This window comes from Prinia subflava, chromosome 5 (assembly GCF_021018805.1).
Source record: "Prinia subflava isolate CZ2003 ecotype Zambia chromosome 5, Cam_Psub_1.2, whole genome shotgun sequence".
Lineage (NCBI taxonomy): Eukaryota > Metazoa > Chordata > Aves > Passeriformes > Cisticolidae > Prinia > Prinia subflava.
This window is the reverse complement of record NC_086251.1, coordinates 46,837,655-46,843,654: the sequence shown is the minus strand read 5'-3', so window position 1 is coordinate 46,843,654 and position 6,000 is coordinate 46,837,655.

Here is a 6,000-nt window from a genome sequence, read left to right as displayed (position 1 = left end):
GAAACAGTAGCCACAGTTCAGCTGTATTTCTGTAATTTCACTAATTTTATTAACTATACAATTGTAAATTAGGAGTAATCTCAAATAAAACAATGCTTTCACAATCACCAAACATGTTTTGAGGAGGTGAAATAATAAAAAAAAAGAAAAATCATGGTAGGTAGTTGGAGATTTGAGAGAAGGCTTTTTCTCCCTTGCAAATAAAATAATTTAGGAAAGGCATCAATAAATAGAATTCTTTGATTTCAGCAGATGAAAAAAGTATTATCTTCATTTTAGTACTGAACCACCACTTAGAAAACTGCAGGGTTACAGAATTACAAATCACAGACAGTACTCTCTAAAAAACTCGATTGTTTCACTGAGCCATGTACCCCTGTGCACTTCATGGCCTGTTGGGAATGGGAGGCAGTAGAGCCTCAGGTTTGCCAGTCATCTTTGTCATCAACTTCAGTGAAGGAAAGGCTACAAATAAAGTTGCTGCAGGGGCCCTCTGCCCGACAGCTGAGTGTGGCAGGGCCAGACATTGCAGAGAAATAAATGACTCTTGTCCTTGGAGCCGCCTCTGTCGTGCCACCCCTTTGTGGGGCAGGTGGGAAATGTACAGGGTGGAGGGAGACTGATGATCATCAGGCTTCAGAAATCCTTCCTAGAAGCGCCATCTGATGGGTCTAACTTTGATTTTTGTTGAGAGGCTGAGAATCCTTGTGTGCAGAAAACATAATTGAAAGGGAAAAGAAATCCAAACAAAGGTAATAAATGCAGAGCAGGCACTTTGATAGGGAGCAAACAGATTCCCTTTTGACGAGCAGCAGAACTGATGACTGTCAAGCTCTTTCCTTGACAGGAAAAAAAAGACGTCAGAATCTGCTGCTGGAGAAATCTCCTACCCAATCTGACTATCAAAACACAGCTGGCAACCCCAGGGAAGAAGATCCCTGAACAATGGGGAAAAACAACACATGAAAATACTCTATTTCTGTTGACTTGGGAAGAACAAAGTTTATCACCAGAAAATTCTGGCTACAGCTATTAATTGACATTATCGGCATTTTCTAACTCTGGCCTTACTTGCTGCTTCCCTCCCTCACTCCCTCCCTTTCCTCCTTAGTCTCTCAAAGCACCTCTCCCCATCTTATCTCTGTTTCTGACAACTCACTAACTCACTGTGCTGATTATCTGAATGTCCTTCTCCCTGGGCTTGTCTGTGATTGTCAGTCCTAGTAATTTACCTTTTTGAAATAGTTATTCACTGAATAGTAATAAAAAGTAATTACTTCTAGCAGCCAAAGAAAACCCCCGATCTTAGCATTTTAAAATAGGATGCTTTACAGTCAAGGTCTTACAGTCTTCAGGGTTTATATTTCTGTAGTGGTACTCCAGCACAGGGCCTCCATTAACGACCATGGCTGTACAAGAACTTCTATAATGTCAACATTGAAGTCTCTTTCCTTTCTAGTATAGCGTTCCTGATCTTTTGCTAACAAATGTGGGATAGCAACTCACAAACTGAAGGTGCAGTGTTCTATAAATGAACTTGGATGAACCTAGCAGAGCCTGCTTTATGTAGCTCTTCCTAAATGAAGGCTGCTCTGACAGTGTTTAGAGATTCCGCAGTTCATATGAGGCTACTGTGTGCTTCTGCCAAAGGCCGTAACATAGTTTGGGGTGGAGTGCAGCTTCCCCTTTCAGTGTGAAGGTGCCAGAAGTTTTTGATTTAAGCAGATGGTATACTTTCTTCTTTAAAACAGCAATGTGCTTAGCTCAGAAGTACTTAATTCTAAATCTCACTGATATACCCTTTTGATAGCAGAGTTGGTAGAATGCCATTTAAGTGTTATTTAAATTTGAGGACTTTGAGCAGGTCTAAATATCAGGAATCAATGGTTGTGATTCCTAGGAAATACAGCTACAGTATTACATTGCTTTCAGCACAAGATTGTCGAGCATGATAAGCTATACTTTGTTAAGTTGTTCTGGATATACTGATGAACACTAATGATAATTTCTTCATCATTAATTAATTGTGTAAATTGTTATCTGCCTTCCTATTTACTTCTAGATGGATTTTTTGGTATTTTTTATATATATATATATGACTTCTAGTTCAGAATGGTAACCTGATTGCTAGGCTAAATTATAGAAAGAAGAGCTCATATCTAACGTGGATAATAATGAAAAGAGTAGACAATAATTGTTTGTCAAAGCAAAGTGTAAGGAATACGAAAGTATCACTGAAGCATCTTAGAAGTTGTCCATATTTACATGACACTTCATGTAAATAAAGTGAAGTCATGAAAATAGGTGAGAACTCCTCTGTCCAAAAAAACTCATATAGCCAGATGGGTGGAAAGTATTTTGGATAATGGCTGCAGTTGAGAAAATGAACTCAGGGTTCATGAAAGCCCAACAGCATTGAGCAAAATTTATGATTTAAAAGAAAGTAATGAAGAATCTGTGGGGAATTAAAAAAGAAAGTAACATTTAATAAGGGAAGAAAGAGTATTTGGGATAGAGAGTGAGATAAATGTTTGGTGTACAATACTGAGTGTCTGGGAAAAGAAAAGGAACAATGTATGCCTGGCCATTTGTGAGCAGATGATCGTGTGTGGTCGTGATCATCCTGAGTAGTTTTTTTTCACTAAAAAGGGAATAAATATGTATGGGAGACAGATATGTGCTACAAGCTTTTTGACAAAGGGTTGCCTTCTGGTATTGTGCATGTCTGGGTGTGGAATAGTGGTTGTGAAGAGAGAATTCTAGAGAGAGAGAATTCATACAGGATCATAGCCTGAGCCAGCTTGGAAGAGCCTTCAGAGTATCTTCTAGTCCAACCTCCTGCTCACATTGGAATGAAGATGATTGCAAGCATATTGATAAAGTTGTGCATATTCATATTTGTGGTACAGACTAACAGATTTTTGAAGTACTCAATTTTCTTGGGAATTTCTAAATTTCAGACTGCTCCACTCCTGTATGTGTGTATAAAATAAGCTACAGAATATAAAATTGTATATATATGTTCACTGTTACCCTGATGCAGGTATATGGGCATTCAGATTATTTTGGCTTAGGCTATTCTTACTCTTGTACTAAGAACTAGGTTTGAATTGCCATCATCCTTACTTTTCCTCCTGATACATTTAATGACTGTATGACTGGTTCCAGCCTTCTGAGCCAAAAGGACTGCTTTCATGCAATTTAATAGGTGTAGCAAAACACTGAAGGACAGGTAAGGTGAAAAAGAAGTGCATGAAAAAGGCACAGACATACCTTTGAGGACATACCTATGGTTCTTTGAGGAAGAACTATAAAAATAAAATTAATGTTCTTTCTTCTCTACATGAAAATTACATTTCCAATTGCTGTTATAGAGCTTACCAAGTGTACTTACCTATGCATTCTCCTCTTTTCAAGGTTGTGCAGCATACTGATCCTTTTAGGATAGAAAGGAACAGCACATCAGCAGAATAACTGCAGTCTGTATGATGGGACTTTCACTGCTAGTAGGATAGAGGATTAAATTTTAATAAATATATAATTGATTAGTCTCAGTTAATACAGTATTATGACTTAGTGATGCCATCCATAATTTAGGTACATTAGATTGGGTTTTTTATAGGTTTAATAATCTTCTGTGTGCTGAAAGAACAGTGTAATAGTTGAGGATAGCAGGATTTCAGGTCATTATACTGTATTTTAACAGTGTATTTATCAACTAGCTTCAATGCCTGTCATATCAGTTGTCTAGTGACAGCAATCAGCATTCTTGCAGAGAGGTGACATTGCATATAACTCAAGCATTATACAAATTGTCTGGTAATAAACTTCTCAATATCAATAATGGATATCTGTCTGATATTATTTACAAATTGAAATTTTCTAGAAAACTGAGGAAAGTTTACAGTCTCATTGGCAACTGAATTAATGTAATTTTGCAGCACAAATAGAGATTGGAGAAAAGAAAATCTGTAGGCAGCTCAGCTCAGTTTTTGGCAAAACATGGGGATGAAGAAGATTTCTGACAAGATTGAAGAGAGATTAAAAAAGGCACCTGTACAGTGAAAAACATGGGCTGTTAATGCCACTATAGCTCAGGTACTTGTGCAAGTGACAACAAAAGCTTTTTTATTTTTTACTGGTAAAAATGAAAAGCTTTTTTATCTTTTACAAACTGATGCTATTTTAGACTAATTGAGTAGGTAGGAAAGATGAGGAGGAAACTGGTTGTGTTTAAAGTAAAAACAGAACAGTCCTCTCTCCCTTCCCACCTGGCTGAAAATCCAAATGTAATGGAAGAGTAAACAAAAATGTTCTGGCAAAGTTTTAGAGGGCTTTTTTAATACTATAAGAACAAATATTGGTAAATTAGACATAGTAATTGAGGTAATAAATCAGAGGCTTAAACATGAGAGATCTGGAATTTATCTAACACAGATACAAAAAATGTCTGGAATTTACATTCCAAGTATGAAAGAGGGATGAGTAACTACTTCACAGTCAGAGAAAAAGCAAGGAAGAGCTCTGGATAGAATGGAAAAGGGAAATGAATGAACCAAGAAAGCTGTGATTCAGAGTCTTGGAGGTGCAGACTCAGGAAGGTTTGCCAAACCTAACTCAGAGCTAGACCTTGCAGAAGATTGAAACAAAAAGTAAAAGACTATTTAGCAATATAGGCAGCTAATTGCAACTAGCACATAAAGAACGGGGAGCCCTAAAGGTCTGGTATAATCTAGTTGCATGTCCCAGCCTAATGAGTAATTTTTGCAGCTTTCAGAACAGACAAAGATGTAGAAAGGAAAGTCAAAGCCACAAGAGAATGTACACAAAGTGAAAAGAATTGTGAGATGGAAGCTAAACTAGGAGAGCTCAACTTGTTCAAAGGAGAAGGGAGCATTCCTGACTACTGAAAAAACTAGGGAATTAAGTTTTATGGCTTGTGGTACAGATTTTAATCCACCTGTGGTATTGAGGTGGTGCTATATAACAAGCTTCCCTTTTATTTTATAAACATTTGCTATATTTGCAGTTATTCTGTTAGTCTACAACAAGACACAAAGCTTTAAAATAAAGCTTGAAATTAATGAACAGAGTGGAAATAAGTGGAAGATGGGATAAAATGCAGTTCAGTTTTACCAAAGACAGACCATGAGTGTATTTTAACAGCAGAAGAATTTTTATGATGGAAACCCATTAGATACAATTAATTTTTATCTTAGGAAAGCATTTGACAATGTTGCACTTGTGAGATTATTAGATGAAATGGGAAATAGCACAAGAAATGTAAGTTTGATGAAGAAGTGGCTAAAAGAGGGAAGAGAATAGGTCTGTGCTGGAAAGGGAACTATGAGACCAAAGAGGGAATTCAGTGGGGGCTCCTTATACTAACATTTGGCCAAGATTATTTAACAAAGACAATGACACAAAAATAAGAATGTGCTAATTAAACTTGCTGATGGGAAAAACAGAGGCATTGCTCACAATGAGCCATATCAAAAATTTCACTCCTATAAAACAGGTGACTTATGGAAGTAAAGCTGCATTTAATACAGAATAGAAGGCCATGTCCTTAGGGATTAATAACAAAATTTTTTGCTGTAATGGGGAGAATTCATATAAGGAAAGCAATTGTTTGGAAATGCCAAATTATAATTAATAATTATGGTCATTATGAGCCACTAGTATGATTCAGCCAACTAAATGTTAAATGCAGGGCTGTAGAATATTTCCAGTAGAGACTGAGAAGTACCACTGTGTCTTGAATACTGTGTACAATTCTAGTTCAGAATATGAACTGAGAAACGTGCAAAAAAGTTCAGTGGACTGAGCAATGAAATTTTTTAAATTGCCTAATGGCAGAAGGGCTGAGTGGCAGATTGCTGTCTGTGCATAGATTACATCCAGGTTAGCACCCTCATGAAGCACAGAGCTATTTTAAGCCATAGGAAATTGCTGGCCCAGAAACAGATGGATATAAACATCAAGGTAATTAAGGAGGAA